Raw genomic sequence first — 27,558 nt, 5'->3', positions numbered from 1 at the left:
AGGATCTCCATGGATACCAAAATTCATGGATGCTCAAGTCCCTTACATAAAATGGCATAGTATTTGCATATAACCTATGCAACCCTCCATATACTTTAAATCATCTCTTAATTACTTATAATGCCTAATACCATCTAAATGCTATGTAGATAGTTGTAAATACAATGTAAATGCTCTGTGAATGGTTGCTGGCTACAGCACGTTCAGGTTTATGGAACTTTCTGGAATTTTTAAAGAATATTCTTGATCCGTGGCAGGTTGAATCCACAGACTTGGAACCCATGGGTTTGGGGAGCTGACTGTGTTTGGAATCAGGCAGAGGCTATCCACCTCCCCCGAGATTCAAATGGGCTTCCAAGTCTTGACGGTTGACTATGGGCAGGTAAGTTGCAGACACAGGGAGCAGGTCCCCCCAGGCTAGCCATTCACCTAGGCTCAGATGGAGGCGTGTCCTGTAGGACACAGATAACAGGTGAGTCACACTGAAACGTTTCCACATTTACTATGTGCCGAAAGGCGTCCAGGTGGTGGGTGAAAGAGATGGCTGCTTAGCGAGCATTTACTCCACGTCCTCCCTGTTTGCAGGACCTGGTACTAATGGGTGTCCCCTCTCCCCTGCATTCCTGGGTGCTGGCGATGAGATGCTGACCCCGGTCCCAGCTCCAGGGCAGACACTGGTTATTCAGGATAAAACCGTGCATTTTTGCCAGGGATTCAGTCAGGAAAAAAAGACTCGGCCAGTCGGTGACGCAGCTCTTCTGGTCATAGGACTTGTCACCTCCCTTGGGACTGTTAGCTCCGAGGGGGTGCTCTGGGAGGTACTGTTGAAAAAGAAGCATCCTGGCTCTTAAGAGGGTCGCCCCAGGGACCAAGAATTGTTCTTTCCTCGGGTTGGAGGTGCAGGGCTGCCGCACCCCTTCTACCTCGTGGATAAAGTGTCACCTGGAGGAGGCCAGGGGTGGAGGGTCACAGGAGCTCCAAGCCAGAACACTTCGTGACCCAAGCCTGACCATCAAGGTGCCTCCGGATGTGTTCACTCCTGGAGGCCAGTAATTCCCTCTGGAGTCAGGAAGCGTGAAAAGTAATTAGCAGTTAAGGAGGGATGGAGGAGCGCCCTCTTGGGCAAAGCCACAGGGGTGCATCTTGGAGTAGCTTCAGGGAGGAAGGGGAGGGGGTGAGACCCCAGAGGCGGCCAGACCTGTGCCGCGAGGGCCTTCAGAGCTTGTTGGAGAAACGACACTGTAGCTAGTGCTTTTCTCCCTGAGCCTCAGTGTTCTCACCTGCAAATGGGGTCCAGCCCCCCTTCATGCCACAAGCATGTGCATACCGGGGCTGGCCAGGCACACACCAGAACCAGATGAGCCCTGGGGGGCGGCCGCCTGCACCTGTGCCAGTCGGGCCAGGTGCTTCCAACCCGGGTTCTGTCTCGGGCAGAAGGGCTACTGAGCAGTTGCAACGTAAGCTGCCCCTAGGGTCTGCCCGGCAGTCAGTGTTTAATAAGAACGCTTTAGGAAAAAAGCCCTGCTTTCTTGTATTTGCTAATTTTCATGAAGTAAATACTCCACAGCCGGATTCTAGCTCCTGGCGGGCTGCTGTCACTGAGGGGTGGGAAGAGGTGCTCACAGCTGGCCCTGATGGGCCACTGTTGCTGGCGCCAGCTCCCCATTGGTTTCTGCAGCCCCATCACTACTGCTCTTCATGCTCTAAATGTTTGTCAGGATCCTTTCCCTCTGCTGGCGAAGGTGGGAGAGTGAGAAGCCAGGCCGGAGATGTGAGCTCATGCAATTTGTCAAGATGATCGATGCTGCCCGGCCAGAGGGCCAGGGCGAAAGATGCTTGCACAGCAGACAGGGAAGGAAGAGTGATACCTATAACACAGAGGGGGTGCGCGCAATTTACAGAAGGGGATTTATTTTGTCTTCAACAAGAGGGATGGCGAATGCCACTTCACAGCCAGGACGTTACCGCTCCGTCCTTGCTTTTCCAGCTTGCGCTCCAGGACTCTCGCCCCAGGAGGGCAGCACTACAACCCAGACCTCACTCGTCACCCAGTGCCATTCTCACCTCTGACCTGTCCCGCAGGTGGACACGGTGACCTCTGGCAGCAACCCTATCCCTGGCTGCTGCGTGGGACTGGCCAGGCTCTAATCTCCTTGGCTCCACCTGCACAATGTGGATGGTGACGTCTACCTGACATTTACTCACTGATGCATTTTTTGATACCTTTGTGTTGCATCTTGGGAAACCCAGTAGTTGGGAGGAAAACAGTTGGGGATCTATACAACGTGCCAAGTGCTGGTCTGTGCTCCACACACAGGGGTTCCTTCCTTTTCTTCTTTGCTAAGATTCACTTTACAAACCAACTTCTCTGTTCCCAAATGCTCATCAGCTTCTTCCTCAGTGCAGAGAAAAACCCACATTCCTTTACTGACTGGACTCTCACAGCTAAGATGTTTGGGAAAAGAATTCCACTAAAACTGAGGCTCTGCTTCCTCGCTGGCCATGCAGCATCAAGGGGGATTCGAAATCAACTGAAACTGACTGAAGGGCCAGTTGCAGAACAGCATGTATAGTTTTTTCCTCTTTTGTAAAACAGATTCGTTCTCTTTTTCTCTCTCTGCATCTAAACACCTTCAAATGCCCAGAAAATATCTGTAAAGCCGTAGAAGAAAGACTTTGGCATTAACTTCTAGAGAAGGAGATGGGAGACTGGTTCTGTAGTCCGCCCTTTTCACTCAACGATAGGCATTAGGCAAATTTACGTGAAGATGAGCCCAGCGCTGCGTCACCAGTCCCCAGGCTGCCCGGCAGCTCACTGCGGGGACTTCATCGTTTGTTTGTACTGCCGTTTAGGTTACTGCCAGCTTGTCACAGCCGGAGCGCCGGGACGAACGTTCTTGTGCTACGTCTTTGTCCGAGAAGAGTATGTTCCTCGGTGCCAGGGAGAAAAAAACTTTTTCATATTTACACTGAATACTGTGTTTCTTGAGTAATTTTGAAACCACGAAATGGCCCAGCCACTTACCCGTCTTGAGACCCTGAACCAGGAAACCTCTGAATCTCAGTGCATGTCAGTTTCCTCCTCCTGAAATAGGAGTTTCCAGCCCTGGGGGCTGCACTATGAATGCGAACTGATCAGTTCACAGAGGGCTCCCCGTAAGCTCACCCTCTGCAGTCAGTCGGTAGCAGCTGCGATTCCTGCTCGATGCCAAGGGGGCCAAGAAGCAGCGGGCGAGGAGAGCAAGTCCGGCCCGAGGGACCCGAGCTCAAAGGCAGGTAGCAGAGGGGTCGAACTCCGCACCTGGAGCAAGAGGGGCACGTGGGACGGGAAGAGGGCCACAGTGCGGATGGTGGTCACTTGCTCCTCCTCTCTCGTGAGGAGGATCTCTTCCAACAAAAAGAGGATCTCTGATCATAAGGATCTGGGGATCGTGTCATCGGCAACAAAGACTGAATCTCCTGTTCACCGAACAGCAAAGCCAGGGCAGCCTGGCCAGTAGCTGCGATGCAGCCAGACCGGCCCTCACGCAGAGGCCTCTCGGTCAGGTCCACAGGCGATGGGTCTGGGGGCCTGGGGAGGCTGGGACTGCCAGCCGCGATGGCGAGAGGATGGGACGGACCCCCGGACGTGGGTAGGTCACCTGCTGGGGATGCCCAGCAATCCCCGATGGAGGGCAGGAGTGGGCAGGGGGCTCGGGGGTTTGAGATTCAGTTACAGAAGTGACTGTTTCTATTCTCTTACACGCGAGAATCTGGGTAAAGGAACCGACCCTGAGTTTGTCCAGGTGGCTGGACCTGGCGCTGGCTGAAGTCGTGCCAGTCTTTTGGTTCAACTGAGTTGAAAATCGAACTGCCGAAGAGCTCAGCACCAGTGCCCCCTCTTGTCTCCGCCGACCAGGGCTGCTGTGAGCCTCAGACACGGCGCAAGCCAGACGCGCGGCACGGGGAATGCTGCGCAATCATGCAGATCAGTGTCTCCCCACACCCAGCCCTGAGCCTCTCAGCAGGAGGCGGACCCGCCCCGGAGGAGCTTCCCTCGCCCCGCAGGTCTTTGCCCAGTGCCCTCCAAGCGCAGGCACTGCTCTAGGCACTCAGTGTACAACCCTTGCTCTCAAGGATTTCACACTCAAGTGGGAGACTTTGATAGTAAAGAACATACTTCAAAGAGTGACGATTGCTATTAAGAAAAGACATTCAGGGCAAGGAGATAGGGTTTGACGTGGCTGTTGGTGTAAAAAGGGTGGTCAGGGAAGGAGGTGAGTTCTGCGCAGAGACTTGAATGCAGTGAGATGCAGGCCATCCATCCGCGGAAGAGCGGACTGTGACACCCTGGAGCGGGAGAAGCTTTGGAAGAAAGCAAGCTGGAGCGCACTGAGTGAAGAAACAGCTGGAAACGGGGCCACTGGACACACCCTAGGGGCTCAAAGGACACAGGAAGGACTTGCGATCTGATTTTCTGTGTGAAGGAAAGGCTTTCCAGGAAGGGTGAAGCAATTTGATTTATCTTTCTAAATGATTCCTAAATGAGCCCTCTGGAGGTGGCTGGTGGCAACAGCCTGTGATGGGGGAGGGGGGAGGGAGCTGACCAGCATCTCCTTGAGTAGATCATCCATTCCAAACACCCCGCCCCCACCTCCAGGGGAAATTGAGACACATGGACCTTTTTATTCCATTAAGGCGAAGGCAGAAAAGATTACATCTCATCTCCCTGGGGACAGTCACTTATTCAATTTGCAGTCACGATTGCTCCTGCCCAGATACCATCTGAGGACTCGGATGCTTTCATCCTTCTGTGGGGCCTTCCTTCAAACAGTGGCAAGGTTTCTCCAGAGCCAGGCTGGGACAGCTTCACCATGGCCAGTCCCTGTGTGGTGCCCCCAGGGCCCGGATACGAGTGGGGGCCTGGGGAGATGGAGGTCGGCATTCCATGGACCAAGGACTCCAGGCAACTGACCATTGGCTCCAAACTGGAGGAGTCTGGGTTCCTGGAGCAGAGAGACATTGCAAATCCATCTCCATGTCTTCCTAGACACAGATGGAGTTTCTTAAAAGAGAAGGGTGCAATTTTGTAGAAAGGAATAAGTGGATTCTAACCAAAAGTCTCATCTGTACGTGCAATTTTCTCTACTCTTGAAGTGAAAAGAAAATGTAGCAGAGAGGAAGCTGGTATTATCAAGTGAAGTACTGAAATAATGGGTCTTCGAAGGCTTAAAAAATCCTCCATATAATGTTCATTGTTTAACAACGTAATTATTTTAGTGGAAGCTCCCATACAAAGATGACCAGGGAAACTGATGGCCAGTCAAAGCTGCGCTCAGCAGGGGCATGTCCTCGGGACCGTCTCAGAAAGGGGGGTGTTGACTCGAGGCAAGAGTGAGCCTCTGAGTGTTTTGGGCACAGACTGACCAGATGTCGTATATTAGACAAGTTGCTAATCAGTGGTCTTACCTTCGAAATTCTGAGACCAAACAGAACGACCGTTCCTCTAGTCTCATTGGGAAATCTAAGCTCTCATACTTCATGTTGTAAAGCCATAATTTGATTCAGTCCCTCTGTGAAAGAACTGGATCCTTACTGTCCAAACAAATTCTGGTTTCCATTCCGTTTCTCATTCACTTTAGGGAGACTCATCCAAGTTATTTCTTGATTTTCTGTAAAGCAGGTGGGAAGGATGATTTTGTCCGACATCTAAGTTACAAATACATCCTAATATTCTGTTAGCCAAAGGCAACAAATTCCAAGCTTCTATGAAACACTTGTTGGGTTTGTGACAGTTTTGTTAAATGTTAAATGTACATAGTTTATAATGTTATTATAAACATATATGTATAAGGCATATATATGCATATATATGTACATACATACATACATATATATATATATGGCAGGGTTTAAGAGGTTGTCAAATAAATACTCTTGATTCAGTCAGAACTAGCTCATGGGACCCATACATGGAACCTCTCTCTTAAGCCATGACAAGATGCATGCACCGCAATGGTCACAACAGCACTACTTACAATAGCCAAGACAGGGAAGCAACCTAAATGCCCATTGACAGATGATTGTATAATGAAGTTGTGGTATATTTATACAATGGAATACTACTCAGCCATAAAAAAGAATGCAATAATGCCATTTGCAGCAACTTGGATGGACCTAGAGATGATCATACTAAGTGAAGTCAGTCAGACAGAGAAACACAAATATCATATGATATCACTTATATGTGGAATCTTAAAAAATGACACAAAGGAACTTATTTACAAAAAAGAAACAGACTCACAGACATAGAAAACAAACTTATGGGTGGTGGAGGGATAAATTGGGAGCTCGGGATTTGCAGACACGAGCTACCAAATATAAAACAGATAAACAACAAGGTCCTACTGCAGAGCACAGGGAATTGCATAGAACAGCTTGTAGTAACCCACCATGAAAAAGAATCCAGAAGGAACACACATAGCACACACATAACTGACTCATTGTGCTGAACACCAGACACTAACACAACATTGTAAGTCACCTGTACCTCAACTGAAAGAAAAAGATTTATCCTTTCTGTGTCTTCTTCCCTTTGAAACCCATCAAGTGTCTTAAGTTTATCTTAGAATCTCTTTCTGACCAAGTTGTGAATAGTTAAAAAGTGAGTTTCTGTTAAATCCTGGAGAAGACCTAGATTGTAAAAGGTTGCTTCTCTCCAAGCAACTTTAATGAAAAACCATCTCCACAACACAGAGGGCTTGTTCAGCATCGGAGACTGGTCGATGGCACTTCCATGTCTGTTTTCATCTACTGAACTGGTCCAGGAGCGCATACGACAAACTAAAATACTGATTCACTTCAGGCGATGGCTTCTGTTTTGCTTTTTTCCTCACCGCTTACACTGAATCTGTCTCTTACTCTTTCTCTATCTTTTAAACCGACCTTATTTGCTTAGCTATTAATTTTCTAACCCATTTCTTTCTGTACCCCTGTTCTGGAGAGTATGTATTTGAAACCCTCTTGAAAGGCAGAACTTGCTGATTTGGGGCTGTGGGATGTACCACCAGGTGACCCCCAGGAGGAGGCCTGCCTGGGGCTGACATTTCTCTCGGACACTTCCTGCCAGGTGAGACCTCTGGGTCACTTCTCCGGAGAAACAGGCTTGGCGCCTGGAAGTTACACTGTCTCACGTGTTTGCCGCTCCGTCACCCTCGGGCTGACCTCGCCCTGAGCTGACCAGCATGCACCTCACATAAAGGTCACGTGGAGCCCAGTCTGTGGAAATGCACCTGTCACTGCTGGCCCCACCAAGCACTTGAATAAGGTACTGGAAACACCGGTAAGAGCTTTGGGTTGAGTGGATCATTTCAGACAGTGAAGCAAATTTTTGGAGTTGCTACTTTAAGAATGGATAACCGAGACCATGTGCTTCCTCAGCTAAGCATCTTGTAAATTCTCAGGAGGCACAAGTCAGGTGTCCCAGCCTTTCCCAAAGGTCCAATAAGAACTTTGCAGCACCGCTTGGAAAGGCATGCAAAAAAGAAGGCTTCAGGTTTATTTTCAATGTACTTAGCATACTTTGTCTAAATTGAGCCCTTTGCCTAAGCGACTGCCCTAGCTGTGTCTAAGCCAGAGAGCTCCCTTACCCTGTTTCTGTATTGTCTCCAATGCAATTGACTAGAGTCACTGTGATCATGGGTCAAAGGCACATGACACTTGCCCCGTCAGTCTTCTCCCCGCTCCTGCTGAGACTTGAGAAGCGACTTTCAGGCTCTGGGGGCAGCAAGCCACCTGGGATGCTGCCGCCTCACCTGCCTCTCCAGGGCGGGACTTCATCCGGCCACTGTCGAAGCGCCCTGGTCTCCACATTAATCATGTCAGCCTCAAACCAGTCTGACCACAGTTTGTTTGTCCTGGAGAGTTTCTCTCCCAGCAGAATTATAGCAGGTCAGACTTCTGCCAGTTAGAATCACGTGGCTTCATGTTCCGTTGATCCATTCTAGTGTAAATGGAAGAGTTGTTTTGAGAAAGTTTTAAACTTCAGGGCTTCCTTTGGTTGACAGGGCTCTAAACGGTGCTCCCGGCCCCAGGGCAGCAGCGCACAGTGGAATGAACATGAATCTGGCTTCCAGCTGGAACACGGCCCCTTGCTCACTTGGGGACCTAGCCTCTGCGAACCTCAGCTTTTTCATCTGTGAAATGGATGTAATAATCTAGTGAGCAGGGGGACTGAACCTTACAACAGAGGGCACATTGTGGTCGTACAGCAGGTGTTATTTTATTTATGATTGAAAAACCTGAAATAAGTTTATACTGTAGAGCAGCAGGAACTATATTCAATACCTTATAGTAACCTATAGTGAAAAAGAATATGAAAAGGAATAGATATATGTATGACTGAAACATTATGCTGTGTACCAGAGATTGACACAACATTGTAAACTGACTGTATTTCAATTTAAAAAAAAAGCCCTGAGAGTCCCATCAACAAAGGACGGGGGGAGGAGAGCAAACAATCATATGAAAAGATGCTCCACATCGTATATCGTCAGGGAATTGCAAATTAGAACAAACTAAAACCACTGCACACCTATCAGAATGGCTAAAACCCAAAGCACTGACCACGCCACATGCTGGTGAGGACGTGGAGCAACGGGAACTCGCTCATTGCTGGTGGGAACGCAGAAATGGTGCAGTCACTACGGAAGACAGTTTGGCAGTTTCTTACGAAACTAAATGTACTCTTACCATACGATCCAGAAATGACGCTGCATGGTATTTACCCAAATGAGCTGGAAACTTATGTCCACCCAAAAATCTGCACACAGATCTTTACAGCAGCTTTTTATAACTGTCAAAACTCGGAAGCAACTGAGATATCCTTCAGTAGGTGAAAGAGTAAAAAATTGTGACCCACCCTATTACTCGCTGCTAAAACCAAATAGGCTATCACGCCACGGAAAGACATGCAAGAACCTTCAAGGTGTGTTCCCAAGTGAAAGAAGTCAAGCAGAAAAGGCCGCGCACCCTGACTCCGACTAGCCGAGGTTTCGGAGGATCAAAACTAGGGAAAGAGGAGAACAGCGGTGGTCGTCGGGGGCCCGGGGAACGAGAGGACGGCTGGGGGCGGCACGGCGGCGTGTTAGGGCAGGGAACCTACCCTGGGCGGTGCTGTGCCTGCGGAAACACGTCGTCACACACTTGTCCAAGCACACAGAGTGTTCAGCTCCGGGAGTGAACCCTAATGTCAACTGTGGCTTTGGGGTGATGATGACGTGTCGATGTCCCTTCATCAGTTGTGACAAATGCACATCTGGCAGGAGTGTCCGTGGTACTGTTGTGGGGAGGGGGCCTGCGGGATCTCTTTATACTTTCCCACCAATTCTACTCAGAACTTAAAACCCTTCCCCCGAACGCCTATTAATTTAAGACAAAACAATTGAACCTTGCTTGTTTAAGCCACTTATATGTTCAATACTTTTTCAAGAGTTTAAAGTTTTTAAACTTTACTTTTAAAAAAGAAAGGGAAGGGGGGGAGAAAGCAAAACATTTAAAAGTATCAACTTAACAAATTAAGCCTTATTTAAGTGGTAAGTGGTATTCGTTTTCAGAAAGCCTGCCAGCAAGGAGGCAAGTCGTCCAAGGCCTGAAGTGGGGACGAAAGCGATGAATGAGTCAGGCTTTAGAGCACCAGACAGCCGATGTGAACTTTACAAATACCCTCTGCTCAAATGTCAAATGGAAAATTCACTCATAAAGCTGAGTAAGCGGCTTTTTATGGGGTAGTAATGTTTCTCAAATTTTGGAACTAAAACTAAGATGCAAATGTCATTGTTCAATGCTGGTATCAGAAGCTCAAAGTCAAACATTTAAACATCAGAGTCCTCAAATGAACTTATTTACAAAACAGAAAGAGACTCACAGACGTAGAGAACAAAGTTACGGTTACCAAAGGGGGAAGGGAGGGGTAAACTGGGAGTCTCGGACCAGCAGATACAAACTACTACATACTGAATAGATAGACAACAAGGTCCTACTGTAGGGCACAAGGAATTACATTCAATAACTTGCAATAACCTGTAATGAAAAAAATACATATACACACACATATATGTATAGCTGAATCACTATGCTGCACACCAGAAAATCACACAAAGTTGCAAATCAACCATATTCAATTTTAAAAATCTGTGTCCTAACTGACACTACAGCTTCTTATAAAAACTAAGGCTGCGCATTCAGCAACCTGTTTATGAAAGGACTGACCATGAACAGGATCTGCGGTTAAAAAAATAGTCAGCTGGTGAACAGACAAATTGTGGAATTCACAGAATACAATACAACCTGCCAATAAAAGTGGGTGGAACCACTGACACACCAACTCCTCGGATGAATTCCAAAACCAGCACGTTGGGCAAAAGAATCCAGACACAAAAGAATAAGATTCTGATTACATACAACTCGAGGGAAACCAAACCGAACCGAACTGACGAAAGGCAATCAGAGGTTGCCCGGGGCTGGAAGAAGCCGGGAGTAACCACACAAGTTACAAGATCTTGTAGCTGTATCTTGATGGTTGCGTGGGTGAGTTTATTTATCAAGACTCTTCAGACTGTACACTAAAACGTACCTCAATAAACTTTATTTTAAAATAAGTACAAACCCCCGAGAGTGAGAAATACTCTTAGTGAGATCGCCCACCCCATGCATTGAGTGGTTGCAATCTATCAGGAGTTTGTTCTTATTCTGAGTTTCTTATAACAGTCTCAATTGTATTCAAAATTGGGCATCATTTTGAGAGCAGTTTTTCCTCCAGCCTTTGTTCAAAGCTTTCATCAAAGAATTGATGCCCACCTCTACCCCCCAAAAAGAACTACTGAACAAAAATCAGAAGTGCTGGACAACTTTACCTCGTGTTGGAGAAGCTTTTGAATAAGTTGCCAATATTTAAACTTCAGGAGATTCTTCATTAAAAAAAAAAAGAAAGCAGAATTTCTGACTTCCCTAGAAACACCAGGTTTGCATCACCGCACTCTGATTTCTCAGTGACAGCAAGCAGCCTGCTGGAGCTGAGGAGCAGATCTGCTTTAGTTGAGACCAAGTGCTCACCAGTTATCCACAGTCCCCACCTCTCCCTATTGTATTACACCAAGCTCCTTGACTGGTTTTTATGACCAGCTTTGCCCCTTTAGGGCACCTCTGGACTAGATGATCTGGGCTATGTCGTCTTTCTTTCCAGTGAAGTCATTCCATGTGGGCAGAGAGGAGTCTGGAAGCAGGGATCTGGGACATCACAGGGGGAATAAAGTGGGTGGGTGAGAGCGTGGGGCAAGGAAGGCTCAGAGCTCGCTGGATAAGGCTGTCAGGGAGTGAGGGGCTGTCATGAGGATGATTTACTTTCTGAGTCCCTCTCTTAGCTGGGTTTCCAGAAGCTGAGTCAGAGATGAGGACTCTGTTGTAGGTGATTGATCCCTGGAGTGCTCAGAGCAAAGACCCACGGGAAGTGAGGTTGCAGAATAGGGGGAGACAAAGCTAAGGCGGTCCAGCTGACGTCTGTCCTAGTCTGATCCCAGGGGTGGGGGCAGCTCTGAAGTGTGCCTGGAGATAGAGAGCTGTCCCAGTCACGGCAAAGGGGCGCGTGTCTGAACGGCCACGTCAGTGAGTCACCAGCTCTGGGCCACCCACTCCCCAGGTGGCGGCACGACCTCTCAGCCATTTCCAAGACAGGCAGCTCCTATCAACCAAAGACACCCCCTACGAAGGGAAGGGTGCTCTCAGCAGCCGGGGTTGGGGGGCGGCCGCTCCGTAAAGGGGGGCGGAGAGTGGAGAGCAACTGCCTCTACTTCAGTCTCCTGGTAGAACCAGGGCCAGCGTCTCGCATTTCCTAGCAACGCACGTTAGCTCAGAAGATAAGAAATTTAAAGGGGGAGTTGTGGGTGATGGAAGGGACAGCCTCACCAGGTGGTGAGTCCCCTGTCACCAGTGTTCAAACAGAGGCCACATGGCGACCTGGAGAGCTCCAGGGGAGAGTGAGCCTCATCTCGGAGGCTGTGCCAGGGGTCCTTCTAAAGTTCCTTCCGAAGCAGGCCCTCTGATTCTGCAGAGAGCTGCCTTCCCCAGTCTTGTCTCCCTCTTCTTTTAACTGAGACAAGGATGATGCGAAGAAGCAGACCTGGCTGGGCAGTTAGCTGCGCCAGGCCACAGCTCCATCCTGCTCAGCCCCACGGCGGTCCCGCGGTCAAGGAGTTGGGACCCACACTTCTCAGATGACGCCACTAAGGGTCGGAGAGGCCGGGAGTCTGGCCCGGGAGCACACTGTGAACAGGCAGTGGGGCCAGGGGCAGAACGGGCTGTGAGTGGCAACTGACTCTTTGCCCAGAACAGCGAGCACTTACACAGAAAACAAACAAGGCAGCAAACAGAAGAACACATACGTTCACCGACGAGAATAAGGACATAACGCGACGGAGAAGGGCCACGAGGGTTGTCAGAGGGGAAAGGGAAAAACGAAGGTGACCAGACTGAAATAAAACTAAGAACTGTTCCCCCAGTGTTCTAGATGGGGTGGGGGTCCCTGGAACCAGAGGACAAACCGACGTCTCTGCCATCGTGGTTTGCCCAGCACCCAGCAGTTTGCTGAACGGAGAAGCAGATGAAGCAGTGGGTAAGTGAGCGAACGCACCGCAGGGCAGGGCCGCGCCCCAGCTGCTCCACAGCCTGTCTCAGGACATGTGTTTCTGGAGCGGTGTTCATGCCATGATATTTAGATTTCAAAGTGATTCCTCTCTCACAAAGCATAATCTCTAACACAAACTGCTTCCCGAATCCTTCCTGATGCGATCATGCTACCTTGGGAGAGAGAATTTATCTGATACTGCGTTTCCCTGAACTCAGACTCATTTAATGGCCCTTTCAGTGTAGAATTTCTGTTTTGTGGACTTCTGTTCCTTCCTAGACCACGAGCAGAAGCTGAGCAGGCGTGTTCAGTGATGACCATGAAGTCTGATGTCTTACACTCAGTCCCGGTGATGCAAGAGGAGGGACCTCGGATGCAAATGGATTAGTTCAGTCGTTCTCAGTCAGCGTGACTGTGCGCCCCAGGGGACCCGTGGCAATGCCTGGGGACGTTTTTGGTGGTCACAAGTGGAGAGGAGATGCTGCTAGCCTCTAGTGGGTGTAGGCCAGCAACGCTGCCCGGCATCCTGCAGAGCAGCTGGCAGCCCGCACAGCCGAGAATTCTCTGGCCCCAACTGTCAACAGTGCTGAGGTTGAGAAGTTAGCTGAAGAGGCACCAAAGGACTGAATCTGAATCAGAGGCAGAAAAGTCGCTCTGTTGTGAATACTGCTTATGTCTTTCAGTCAACAATATCAGAAGACAGTTAATTATATATATTTTAAAATTATCTGTATGCCCACCACCCTAAGATATCTCTCGGTGTATTTCAGGTAGCGCAGTGGAAGTTAAAATAACGACTTTGAAATCAGATGGCCCTGGCTTCAAATTATATGGTAACCACGTGGTGACTGCGGGGCCTTGGAAAGGTCGCTTGGTCTCTCTAGTCTCAGATGTCCCCGTTTATGAAACTCCGGTAACTCCCATCTCTGAGGGCAGCCGAGCGATTCAAGCAGAACAGCTCTCATGTAAAGCACCATGCACCTAGTAGGTGTTCAAACATTTTCCAGTTCCTAGCCACAGGCACACATGGCTTTAATGGAATTTCCTTCACCATATTGATGCAAATTTTCGGTACCGCTTTATGCTGTGGCAATGTTTTCAGGGTCAATAGACACCCTTTGCAAACGCTTTGTAATGTCCCAGCAACTGGACGAGCCCTACTTTACTTAGCAAATCCACCCCCTGTTTATCATAATGAACATCACTGGGCGCACCACTTTCCCCACCCGGTGACTCTTTCCCGTCGGTAAAAAGCTCTATGAGGGGTGGGGATTATTGGGGTAAAGGACATCGACATTGTCATGTTCTCTGGAGGTTAAGGACACAACCTTGATAAGGAGCTGGAAGCCAGGGTGAGAAGCACCAAACAGGAGGAAGGACCAGCAATTACCTGGGCATCTTGAGGAAGAGGGACCAGACTTCACCATGTCTGTGACGCTCTGCTCTGTCAAGTTCAATCAGCTTCACACAGATACAATACTCTAATCTGTCCCGTCACCCTCATTCCCGTTCTGTAAGTTGACCCAATCATGTCCTTTATGGCAATTTTCCTCTCCAGGATCCAGTCTAGGGTCAGGTATCACGTTTGGCTGTCAGTTCTTGATTTAATAGATGAGACAGTAACTTTGTGGTGCCCATCTGTCTTCCCTCACATTTTAATAGCCATCTCCATAGCTGTCTGCGGGTCCTGGAGCCAGCTGCCACTCTGACCCGCCGCTTACGGTGGTAATTGTTCCCGCCTCACTTGTGACAGTTGTGCACTGCCACCTGGCCTGTGTCGTTTAGGAACCCTGTTATTTGTTTTGTAACGTGCCAGCATCCCCTGCCGTCCTCTCCATGGAGGGCGGCCACGTCTCCTCGGTGACAGTGGTGCTTCCCTCACCCGTGCACGTCTCGCCACCGCTGGGTGAACTGAACTGTCCTCCAGCCCCATTTGCAAACAGAGAGAGCTGGTGAATTTTCCAAACTCACATCTCATACGTCCTCTCCAGCGTGCCCGCTTCTGAGCCTTGGGTCCTATTCCCAATGTCTGCCATGACTTTTCCACCTCACTTGTGGGCACCAGTTTCTTCCAGGATCCTCGAGCCATCCTGGCCGTGTGTGGGTCTTTGCGAGTGGAGCTGAATCCTGCGTTGTGAGTATGTCCTACAGCCGTCAGCTCTCTTAAACTAGTCCTCAGTTCTGCCTTCTGTGGGCTGGCAGCCTCAGCTGCGGGTCCCATGACGCTCTCCCGGGTCCTGCTCAGCACACGCTGGCGGGTCCTGAAGCTCTCTTGGGGCGTAGACTGCATGTGGCAGGTCACTCTGTGGTTGTTTCGTTTTGCTCAGGCATTCAGATGCTATCTCTCTAACAGGACATTTGTGAGTTTTTCCCCAGGCCTTGCAGGAACCCTTCACTGAATAGTCCCCTGGCCAAGGGTTCTGTTCTGCGGGATCTCTCCCAAGCCCCTCTCGGCTCCTGTCTCCAGTCGTAGGCCTCACTCTCTTATTGTAGCTTCCTTGATCTGCAAACAGCCGTCTTCGGGGGGAACGAACAGGATGCCCAGACCCTTCTCCCCCCGGGGTTTCCATTGGCACACTGGGCCAGCGCGCGGGCAGCTCCAGGGCAGCCCTCTCCCCAGCCTGGCACCCCTGCCCAGGTCCCTTCCCCACGCTCATGTGGACCCAGCATGCTCGGAGTGTCGTTAGATTAGAGTTTCCATCTCCCGGGGCTGCTGTAGCCGCACCACCAGCGGGGGTGTCAACAACCAGGTTCTGGAGGCTGGGAGCCCACAGTCGAGGTGTCAGCAGGGTTGGTTCCCGCAAGGCAGTGCAGAGAGGATCTGTTCCAGGCCTCTCTCCCACCTGCTGCTGGGTCACTGGCAACCTGTGACATCCTTGGCCCCTCGACGCATCACTCCAGCCCTCTGTCTTCACATGGCGTCCTCCCTGTGTCTCCTCACATCATCCGCTCTGTGTGTGTCTGTCTCTGTGTCCAAATTTTCCCTTTTTCATAAGGTCACTAATCATACTGGATTGGGGCCCGCCGTAATCACCTCATTTTAACCTGGTTACCTCTGTAGAGACCCTATTTCCAGATAAGGTCACACTCTGCACAGCTGGGGTGGGTGCTGAGGGCTTCAGCAGAGCCTTCTTGTAGGGGGGACGCAATGAAACCCGTAACACTGGGTCTGTCTGGCTCCAAAGCCTGCACTTTCCTGAGGTATAAACCAGGGAGTGATGAATTCTGTGAGGAGAAGAGAGGGCTGAGGTCAGGGACGTCGTCATGAAGGCGGTGACGCTGGAGTGGTTTGTGAAAGATGCAGGAACCCTCAGACCAGCACCTTCCAAGAAGGCCGACAGGCATTCGGTCCCAAAGCATACTTTTCCTTAAGCGAAATGAAATGAAACATCGTCATGATCACTCACGTCCCCTCTTGACTGTCTCCCGGTGTAAATGCACTTCCACCCCCGTTAGGATGTCGGAGGGGCTGCAGGTGCTTTCTACTTCGGGGTCAGACAGAGACGGACGAGGGAGCCCTGGGGACCAGGTGCTGCTGTCTTTACCCCGCTGCCACGCTGCTCATTACATACACTCGGGGAAGATGGCCAGGCCGCAGAGACGTCTGAGCCGGCTTCGCTCCCGTTGCAATTTGGTTGTATTTTTCAGCAGATTTTATGGCTCAGAACGCCTGTTTTTCCGTCGCGGCTGTTCACTGAAGCCCGTTCATTCACCCGTCCATTACAGCTGTAGGCGGAGCGCGCCGAGCGGTTTGTGGGGGGACCAGGCAAGCACAGACTTGCCCCCGGGACCCGCCTTGTGGTCTTTCCTCCTGGAGGGACTCTGGTGATTACGTGGGGTCACGTGCGGGGGAGCTAGCTCACAGCAGGCGCCAACTGTGTCCCCCTGCCCTTTCCCCCTTCCCTTCTGGGGAATTTCAAGCCCCCTGTTGCTAGACAGCTCTGTGACCTTGAACAAATTACTTGCCACCTCGGAGTGCTGTCATCTAGGCTGTCATGACGGCTATGGTGCTGGCCGTCTTATAGATGGACGCCTCCTAAGGCTGGTAGATGAGGCGCCCTGGGAAAGCCTCCTGGCGTGTCGAGGACCAGAACCAAGAGTTTTGGCGATAACTCTCCACCTGCACACACAGCATTTACATGGCCAAGCACACTGCACTGTACCCTCCAGCGTAACAGTCAGTGGAAAATCAAGGGAAGGAAATGAACGATGGAGAAGAAACGTCAACTCCCCCCGGGTTGCGGTGTAAGTGGAGTGGATACAGCTTGGAGAGCCCCACCGGCATGTTCCTCCCCTTCTGCTCCCAGCGCTTCTGGGGGCCCGTTGCCACCCCTTATGCTGGTAACTCCCAAATCCATCTCCAGCCTCCGCCGCTCCTTCTGAAGAACATGTGCCCTTGGATATCCTCCCTGGGATGCCCCACGGCCACCTTTAAACATCAAGGTGTCCAAACCGGAACCCAAGCTTCTCTCAACCTGCTCCGAGCCCAGGTTGCCAGCCTCAGTAACTGGTACCCAGCCATTCAAGCCAGACTCTTTCCTATGCATCTTCCTCAGCCTATTTCCCACCACGTCCCGCAGGATTCTGCTTGCACGCGTGCCTTGTCCCTTTCCTGTGCCCTTTCTGAGACGGCTGCATCAGCCCTGTCCTGGTCCCTTCTCTGCTCTAGTCTGTCCTCTGTCATGTTGCTGTGGTTCTCTTCCTGGAAGCAAACCAAAGCCCCCCATGCGCCGCCCCCACATACGCAGACTTCCCCCAATCCTTGCAAAGGAAGTCTCAGGCTCTCTGAGCAGATGCCCGTTCCTCAAACGTGAATGCCTTCTCTCCCTGGAATCCCACCTGACCCCTCCAGCCTGACCTCTCGCCATTCCATCACCTTCTGATTCTGAAACGTTTGCTTCCCTCTAGAACATACCACGTGCTCTTGCTTGGTGCACAACCTCGCCCACTGCCCACTCCCCAGCCAACCTTCTGAGCTCGGCTCAGGCATCTCCTCTTCTGGGAGGGCTTTCCTCGTCTCCCTGGACTGGGTCGCCTAGGGGAGGATCCTCCTCCTGGGATCCGCGCACTGACTCTGTCATCTTTAACCATCTCTTTGTTCATCTGTCTCCACCACTAGACTTCAAGCTCAGTGCAGGCAGTGCCTTAGATGGTGTGCCCGGCACACAGTGAATGCCCAGCCCACATTTAGCACATGAGTGAGCAAGTGGGAAAAAAAAGACAATGAAACCCCCAGGACCACCATCCATGTCCGCAGAGTAGCTCAGAATGATGTTCTCCGTAACGTTCTAAATACAATGACAGCAAACGTCATATAATGAATTTCACCTTATAAATCATCCTTGCTTGCATTTACCTCATGTGATCCTCACAAGGCTGTGAGGTAGGGGTTACTGACTATACCTAACAGGTGAGGAGACTCAGGACTGCAAAATAATAATAATAAAAAATAGCAGGGCCTGAACCCTTCGATGTGCAGGGTACCGTCTACGCTCATGTCGTTCTCCCAGCAACACACGGAGCGATCTACACGATCCTTGCTTGACAGGCTGGGGAGCTGAGGCACAGAGCGGTTCAGTGACCTGCCAAGTACCGCTGGGACTTGGTTTCACACAAATTCTTTCTGCTTCCAGACCAGCAGGTCCGGAAGCCTGTAAGGAAGTCAAAGTCCTAGAATATCGTCTGATGACACTTAACAACTGTTTGTGGAGTTAAAGTGACCAACTCACTGTCATGGAGAGCCACCTCTTGAATCCAGCTTCTTGCCCCAACTCTCCAGCCCTTCCGGAGTGGAGAGGAGAGCCCTGTCTGAGAGCGGAGCTCAGCAGCCCAGCCCCCTCCCCCTCTCAGACACAGGAAGCACAGACTGCACCACGATGGCTTAGCTGGGCTGGGGCAGAGCTCACTTGCCAGGGTCTGGGATAGAAAGACACAGCTCAGTGGTCTGGACACAGACACATCCTGCCTTTATGTCACAAACAAATGTTACCCATGAGCATCACCTGCCACCCTGGCAACACATCAGCAGTGCCTCATCCCAGCCAGCGTCCCATGCGATGGGAGCCGCTGGACCCTCCAAATCAGACAGGGCTTACATTCCGCTCAGGCCAGGCCAGCATGCGCCACATCCCAGTGTTTCTCTCCAAGTTGCTTTCTACTCATCACCCCTCCCCGCCCTGGTCTCTCGACAGTGAATGTTGGATGCTGTGGTGATGGGCTGACATCTGCAAGGAATCCTGGACATGATTTCTGTACCTTCAGAGCACTGGTGCCAGAGCGCTGCCTCCCAGGGGTCCAAGGCGTGGTCCGCCCCACTCCATCCTCCACCTCACCACCCCTTGCCCCTTGGGAACAACTTGGGGCCGACTGGGAGGAAATAGAATGTGAGGCAACCAGAGGATGGGAGGGAGAGGGTGGAGGACAGAAGCGGATAAACTCACATTTACTGAGCACCTACCTTGTGCCAGGACTTCTGCTTCCTGCTTCACGTATGTTATTTCATTTACCACGAAACTACCCCTGAGACGGCTTTGTCTGCTTATCCTCATTTTTCAGATAAAGGAACTGAGACTCAAAAACATGTAATCACCTTGCTACGTAGTGGAGCTCTGACCCACTGCCAGGCTCCTCCCCTACCCCTAGAACTTTTTCATCTTGCATAATTGAAACTCTATACCCATTGCCCAGCAACTATCCATTTTGCCCTCCTCCCAGCCCCTGGAAACCACCATTCTACTTTCTGCTTCTATGAGTTTGACTGTTTTAAGTTCCTCTTGCAAGTGGAATCCCACAGAATTTCTACTTCTTTAGTTATTTAACTTAGCCTAATGTTCCCAAGGCCCATTCACGTTGCAAGTGGCAGGATCCCCTTGTTTCTGTTGCTGAATGCTATTCCACTGTATGTATGTACTACATTTTATCATTCATCTGTGGACACTTAGATTTGTTTCCACATTTTGGCTATTGTGAATAGTGCCTCCCGAGTTTCCCTCTGTGTTTCTCTGAATCATCCAAATTTCTGTCCATCCTGTCCTCTCCCCTTTCTTTCAGCCTCACTTTCCCTCCTTCCTCCCTTGTCTTCTCTTCCCCCTCCCTTCCTTCCCCAATCCTCACAAATGAGCTGAGCACCCTCTCTGTGCTGGGCTCTGAAGTCATGACAAGTGGTGCCCCATCTCTGCCCGCAAGGGGATCGGAGGCTCAGAGGGGGGGATCACTGCAGTGGGGTGTGCTCTATGGGGACCAACCAAGGCCTCCCCCAGGTGCAAAGAAGGCGCTTCAAGATGCAAACAGTTGCCAAAGGGAATTCAAGTCTTAAACTCTGACTCACATAGCAGAGGAAATGGAAGCCCAGTGGGATGTGGTGAGTTGTCCAAAGTCATACATCCCTTCAGCTCAACGCAGGGGCCAGAAGCCAGGACGCTGGATGGCTTCTTTTAGAAACGTTTCTGCCACGCCACACTTTTATTCCCACGTCCTCACAATTTAGTCCATTCCTGGGCCTTGAGGAGACAATCTGTAAAAGCTATAAAGCGCTCTTTGGTGAGACCTCCTGAACTTATATAAACCCTTTGCAACCTCAAAACAAATTTGCTCGAGGATCACAACCCCCGGGACTGCGCCCTGCCCGGACCTCGGCCACAATTATCCTGAGAGCCCTGGAGATGCTCTGGCCCCCAGGACAAAAGGACAGGCTTTTGCGTCAAGAAGAGAAGCTCCCGAGAATCATGTCTTGGCCGAACAACTGGGCAAACATACTCAAAACTCTTTCATTCTGTTAGAGATCCACTGTGCCAAGGCGGGCTTTCAATGGGCTCAGCGACAGGCAGACTTTGCCACGGATTTGGAAAAAAAGTTAAGGAGACTTCCATTTATGACCAGGAGAGAGTACAAGGGACCAAATTTATTTTCCACCTTAAACAACTAGAAAACTGAATATATATTTCACTTGGGTATATATATATAATCTGTTTATATATTAGTATATATTAATATACAACATATATTATAATGCAATAGATCCCTAATGGATATATTCATGCCATTTATACATATAATAAATTTTAGACATTGGAAACATGCCGCACAGGACTGAGTTCCCTGAGAAGGTGAATAAAGGGAAGTGAGCCCTGTAACTGCCCAAGCTAATGGCCTAACGGCAGCTTCCAGGCTGCAGCAAAGGGAGGGGCGATCCAAGAGGAGCCCAGAAGTCACACTAAGTTGAAAAGAAAGAAATAAGAGGTGGGGAGGTCAGGGGGGGGTAGAATTTGTGGAGCAACATACCAAAGAGGGAGCTTCCAAGAGAGAGGACCCTTGAGGCTGCAGAGGGCGCCTCGCTAGCCTTTGGCTGGACACTGAGCTGACGTCGTGGTGCTCGGGCAATTGGAAGGGTGTTCAGGAGGGCACTGCATTAGCAGGGTGGATAAATTAGCTCTAAAGGCGGCTTTGAACCTGCCCTTACAAAGCTGAAAAGCAACCCTCAAATGGACCACTGATCTCAAAAACTTAACTGTATCCCAGAACAAAGCCAACGAAATTTAAAGGAATACTACAAAATCCAGCACCACCCCAGCGTCTGGGATCCGGTCAAGTCCATCAAGTAGGCAAAGAATCGGGGAAATACAACTGCGAGCCAGGAGAAAAGCCAGTCCACAGAGACAGACGCAGGATGGAACGATCAGATAAGGCCATTCAAAATGCTGTTGTAAATACGGGCCACGTTATTGAAGAAGACAAACAGTAACATGACTGTGGTAAGGAGCGAAGTGGGAGGTGTTAAAAAACACCTCAAAATACTTCTAGATTTAAAAATACAGCACCTGAAATGGAAAAGACTGGCTGGAATTCACAGCAGAATAAACTTGCAGAAGCTGAACGCATAGTAACTATTCAAAACGAAGCACAGGGAAGGAAAAAGGAGGGAAATGATGAGTAGAGAATCAGGGGCCTTTTCCATAATAGTTTATTCAACTTTTATGCAATTGGAGTCCTTGGAAGAGAGGGGCCAGGAAAAGGTGTTTGAAGTAATGGCTGAAAATTTTCCAGATTAATAAAAACCATAAATCCAAAGGAGAAAGCGTTGACATACAGCAAGCAAGAGAAAATTTTAAGACGTGTCAAGGCATCTTTCAATCAAATTATTGAAAAAAGTGATAAAAATCTCAAATCGCCCAAAGAAAAAAGTCACAAGACACACTTCACACAAAGGGATGAAGAATAAAGGCATTTTCAAACCGAATTTAGGCAAGCCAGAAGACAACGGTATATCTTCAAGTACAGAAAAAGGGGTGTGGCAATGAATACATGTGTGTTCGTGTATGACTGGGGGGTTGAGCTCTGCACTGGAAATCGACACAACATTGTAAACTGACTATAACTCAATAAAATAAAATAAAGTACAGAAAAAGAAAAAACCCTGTTGATCTGAAAAAAAAAATCTTTCAAAAATAAAAGTAAAACAAAACTTTTTCTGATGCTTACCAGCAGGACCGCACTACAATAAATGCTGACGTTCTTTGGCACAAGGAAAGCTATCAAAGGGGATGTGGGTCTATGAATGAAAGACTCAGATTTTATCCAGATTTTTATCGTCTTTATGAAAGGCCCATAAATGGTGAAGATTTGAGCAAAGATAAGATAGATCTTGTCTTCAATACCTTTCAAAGATAATTGAATGTTTGTTTAAAGCAAATGTAATTTCAACTGTGGGATTTTAACCAAGTAACATCTAAACACGGAAGAACTAGCGCTTGGAGGTCGGGAAAGGACCGGGAGGACGCCGTCAGGGTTTTAAAGTTATGCCGAGTCTGAATCTGTGAAGTGATGCAATGTTATCTGAGCCCTAGAATGCCCGCTTTAGAAGAGTAAAACCAAGAGCTATAGCTAAGACGCTAAAGGAAATAAAACGAAATGAAACGTTGAGCCAAAAGAAGGCAGGAAGAAGAAAAAAAGGGAGAGGAAACAGAAGGAACAAATAGAAGACAAACAGGAGGAAGGTAGATTTTAACCAAACCATGTTGATAGATGCTATAAGTGCTTCAGAGCAGGAGGGATGAGCGGGGACTTCCGGTGGCGATGGACACGTTCTATGCCCTGGTTGTGACGGTGGCCACAGGACTGTGCACGCATCGGCCAAATACCACCTGACGGCACGATTATTTAACTCTTTTGTGCAAATTATATCTCAATAAAGCTGTTCGGAAACAAAAGCAAAATAGAAGGACGCAGGGGCAAGAATGAAGAAACAAATGGGCCCCCGAGTAGATTAGAACGTCTGCAGGTACGAGCCTGCACGCACGCCCCACGTGCGCAAAGCTTCGCTGCTTTCCCTTCTTTAAAGCTAACAACCTGCACGGCGCACTTAGGGAATGCCAGCGAGTCGGAAAGCATTCTTTACAATCTTATCTTTCCAACCATATTCTGGAAGCATTTCTCATGTTGATAAGTAGGAGTACGTTTTTATAGCCACCGTTTTAAGAATTGCCTGGAATCCCACTGTGTGTGCGTGTTTATTTAATCACTCCCACTGCCGCGTGAATGGCCACTTGGGTTGTTCTGTATGTAAAATTTTTGTCCTTAGCAGTACTGCAGCAAAATACTTATGTTTGCTTTTTTTTTTCCTCCACTTTATTTCCCTTTAGGATGAGTCACAAGACTTGGAATTGTTCAAAGGAAATAGACTCTTTTCATAGAGCTTCTACCAGCTCCCCAAAGGTCATGCCAGCTCGGCAGTCCTTTCTGGCCGAGCGTGGGGACTCCAGCGTCCTCACATCCGCGTCCTCAGACTTGTGTTCTTGGCCAGTCGGATACGCTACCCTATCGTCTCAGGGTGTGCAAGAGCGTCTGCAAGGTGTTTCCAGAGGCTGTCAGCCGCTGTTACCAGTGTCATCAAGCTCAAAACCCAGGAAAGGGCAGGGCTGGGCCCTCTTCCTCACACACCTTTGATAACACACCTCTGTGATGCCTTACGGCTTATAGCATACTTTCCAGTATTATCTAATTTAAAAAATGAGTACGATTACGCCCACCTCACAAGGCTTTTGTGAGAACATTGGAAGTAAAGTATATAAAGCTTTTCACTGTGAGACTCGAACACACGTTGGAAACCACTTACTTGTCAGCAGCTAGGAATCAGCTCAGTGACATTTATACCATCCACGTAAGGACACACACCGTGGTCCCTGAAACCGTGTCATAGACATGAGCTCGTTGAACTGGGAAAAGGGTCGTGACAGCTCGTTAGGTGGCGAGAAAAGCGGGTTACAGATAGGTACGTGTGCTCCACTCACGTTCTGTTGGCAAATATTCATATACAAGTGGCAAACACCTGAAATTGGGTTTTACACCCACATTGATTACTTCTGGGTGGGGAGGTGGATTTTTTTATCTTCTGTGTTTCCCCAGCTTCTTTTGATGGCCAACACGGTGGTGGTAACAAGAAAAAGGCAGTTTCACAAGAACAAAGCAAACACCAAAATTATCTAAAATGCCTTATGGACCCCCAGGAAACGCTAATTATCCTTCGACATTTTCAGCATCTCTGAGCGCACGTCATTATCTCCACGCACCGTAGGACGGCCGGTGCTCGACCCAACGTCACCCCGCTAATGGGAGGCAGTGCAGGCCTTCACACCGGTTCCCCGCCCCCGAAGTGCGTGCCTTCCGGCTTCATTGGTCATTACACAACCCATTTGTCCTGAGTCTTCCTTCTCCTTTGCCTCTGGTAGCAAAATTCCACTGCCGCCTGGTCCTTACCGTAGGCCTGTCTCCTCCAGCTGGGGTCAAGACGACCTTGAGAAGTTCCAGCTGGTGGGCCTCTTCAGAAAGGGCCCCAGTGCGCCTGCACGGACGGGGCCTTGCAGGGACAGCAGCCCCGCCCCCAGCCTGTGAGCCGGGGGCTTCCGCGTCCAGGGAGAAGCCGTGATGGCGTGCTCCAGGGAGCATCCTCGGAGCCCAAATCTGCCCACACCTTCCGTGCCTCAGACTTCAACCCCCCTGACATGATGATGGATGCGTGATGAGAAAACCTCCCTCTGTGTGACTGTTACGCACCAGCCAAATCACCCGAGGGGGAAACCGGATAGATACTATCATGGCAGCCACGTCACACAGAGGTTAAATGACGCTTCCAAAAACGCAGCCGGGCTGGAACCTACACTTTCCAGGTTCAGTAGTGGAGCCACTCAGCACAGTGTCTGCCATCAAGATGTGTCCTCCCTCCTCTGGTCTTCCCTTCCCTGGGAGGCAGAGCGAGGGGACAAATGGAGGGCCTTGTGTTGGAACCTTAATTCCACTGCCACGCGCAGTGGCAGAACCTCTCCGAGCATCTCCTTAAGCAAAATGGGGTGTGGCTCCTAGGATGGTCAAGGCTGGAGAGAGTGGGGCATGAGAAGCACCTGGTAAGCACCCAGTGCAGAGCAGGGGTGTAACAGACGTCCACGCAGAAACCGAGGCCGCCGTGGGCAGGCAGAGACTTGTTCCCTGGGGCCCCCGTGAGCGCAGGCTCCCCAGGCTCGTCACTGACCCAGCCTTTCCCTTGGGGGGGGTGTCGTGACTAAGGGTGGAAACCAGCCCCCAGTGGTCAGCCAGACCTGCGTTTGAATCCGGTCTCTCTGGCTTCCTGGCTGTATGTCTTGGGTGGGCTGTTTACTCTCGCAGCCTCAGTTTGCCCATCTGTTAACTGAAGGGAATTACACCCACCTGGAGAGGCTGAAAAAATTATACTAAACCCAGGAAGTAGAAAGCAACCCTCGGGAGGGCAGGGGTTGCTGTCTTTTATTCGCTGCCCCCTTCCCAGCAGCTGGGAGAAGGGCCGCTTATAGTGGACATTTGGTAACTATTTTGGGAACAGAGGGACCCAGTGAGGCGTGAGCCAGCGTAGAGTGGGCGCTGAGTCTCATTAAAGAATGGGTGGGGGGAGGGTAGAGCTCGGGGGTAGAGTGCATGCTTAGCACGCATGAGGACCTAGGTTCAGCCCCCAGTACCTCTGTTAAAAAGGTAAACAAACCTAATTACCTCCCCCAGAGAAAGCACAGCAGACATTAAAAAAAAAAAAAAAGGATGGAGGGCAAATGAGCTGACATTTACCATCAGCTTATGATCGCCACATCCCCACACAAATGAACACGAACCCGAGTGTCCAGCATCCTGATGGCACCTCTTCTGAATCCTGCTGGTCAGTGGTCTGCGATTGCACGTGGTGACCGCCATCCACAAATTCCATTTAGCAGAGATGCTTCACGGCGCCCCCAGAAGCTCCCCGCTGACTATAGCCTCTCAGAAGAGATGGTCCCCTCACCCACACCAGTGTGGGGTTTCCCTTTGAGCTCTGCTTCCCCAGAAAGACTCCATGTGCTGGGAACGTGGGGCTTGGCCATCAGTCAAATGCCAGCTCCATCAGTTTGAAGGTTGTCTACCTTTGGGTGACTCATGAAACCTCATCAAGCCTGTTTTCTCACCGGAATAATGGAGCTACTTGACTTGCTTGGCACACTTGTCGGAGCTAACAACATCTCAAGGTCCGGGGGATGCCCTGGGAATTCTGCAAGACCCTCTCCACCATGGGTGCCCGCAGTGAAAACTTTGCTCAGTCTCTGGTGACACCTGCTGGTGCCTGGCCCACGGGGAGGAGGAAACCCTGAGACATTTGGAACCACAAGGATCTGGGAGCTGGAGCTCCTGACACCCCGGTATTACAGGTAATGACAACGACTGCGCCCCCTCGACCTGAGCTGCTTGCCACGCCTGGGGTCACCTCCTGCTCCCACTCACGCGCCTGACGAAGCACGCTGCAACTCAACCGCCGGGGGAGTCTCTGAAAGGACAAAGGGGAGGTAAAAAGACTGCTTGCTGAGAGCCTGCCCTTGGCTTCCCCATGGGCTTAGGAGGAATCCACACGCAGCGCGTAGGCCCCACGTGGCCTGGTCCCGGCAGTGTCCTCTGAGCCCTGCCCCTCCCTCCACGCACTCCCGCAGCTCTGGGACCGCGGAGGCCCTCGCTGGCCCTTCTGCCTTGGACATTCCCATCCTGCAGCTTCTTTTTTCCGTTTTTGGCTGAAGTAGAGTTGGTTCACAAGGTTGTATTCGTGCCCGGTGTGCAGCAGTGACTTAACTGTGTTCTTTTCATTACAGGTTATTACAAGCTACCAGATACAGTTCCCTGTGCTCTGCAGTAGGACCTTGCTGTTCACCCATTTTATGTGTAGTAGTTTGTATCTGCTAACCCCAGACTCCTAATTCATCCCTCGCCCCCTTTCCCCTGGGGTAACAATAGGTTTGTTTTCTATGTGAGTCTGTTTCTGTTTTGTAAACAGGTTCATTTGTGCCATTTTTTTTTAGATTCCACATATAAATAATATCATATGATATTTGTCTTCCTCTGTCTTACTTCACTCAGTATGATAAACTCTCGATCCATCCATGTTCCTGCAAATGGCATCATTTGACTCTTTTTTTTATGGCTGAGTCGTATTCCACTGCACGTATACCTCATCGTCTTTGTTTGATCGCCTGTCGCTGGGCACTTAGGCTGCTTCCATGTCTTGGCTGCTGTAAATGGTGCTGCTGCTGCCTATTTCCACCCTGATTGTCTTGTATCTTACTGTCTTGCTCTGATCCTAGGCTGTCCACTCAGGGGCCACCTCCAGCCAGGGCTGCCCGAGCATGTGGCCTCTGCCCCAAGCCCACACCTGCATCACTCTGCTCAGTTCCCAAGGGCAGCAATCAGTTCAGGAAATGAGCAAAGATCCGGGCCAGTGGCAGCTCCTGGTTCTCTCTCTTCCCCACCTAGAGCGTGAGCCCCACGAGGGCAGGGACCCGCTTCCTCTGCTCCTGCTCTAACGCACAGTGAACGCAGGTCTGCAGACTCCTTCATCACACGTACATCGCTTGGCCTCAGTGAGGGAC

General features: G+C 50.1%; 2 long non-coding RNA genes across 2 annotated transcripts; one reads left to right on the top strand and one right to left on the bottom strand.

Moving 5' to 3' along the window:
• Nucleotides 1-4,651: 4,651 nt before the first annotated feature.
• Nucleotides 4,652-18,511, bottom strand: LOC140689183 (uncharacterized). The gene is made up of 3 exons (XR_012064071.1): nucleotides 18,388-18,511; nucleotides 5,449-5,651; nucleotides 4,652-4,985 (listed from the first exon to the last, which is right to left on the bottom strand). It is a non-coding gene; the product is annotated as an uncharacterized lncRNA (long non-coding RNA).
• A 210-nt stretch (nucleotides 18,512-18,721) lies between these two features.
• Nucleotides 18,722-23,622, top strand: LOC140689184 (uncharacterized). The gene is made up of 2 exons (XR_012064072.1): nucleotides 18,722-19,146; nucleotides 23,296-23,622. It is a non-coding gene; the product is annotated as an uncharacterized lncRNA (long non-coding RNA).
• Nucleotides 23,623-27,558: the final 3,936 nt, after the last annotated feature.

This window comes from Vicugna pacos, chromosome 25 (assembly GCF_048564905.1).
Source record: "Vicugna pacos chromosome 25, VicPac4, whole genome shotgun sequence".
Classification (NCBI taxonomy): Eukaryota; Metazoa; Chordata; class Mammalia; order Artiodactyla; family Camelidae; genus Vicugna; species Vicugna pacos.
This window is presented reverse-complemented; position numbering and strand designations above follow the sequence as displayed.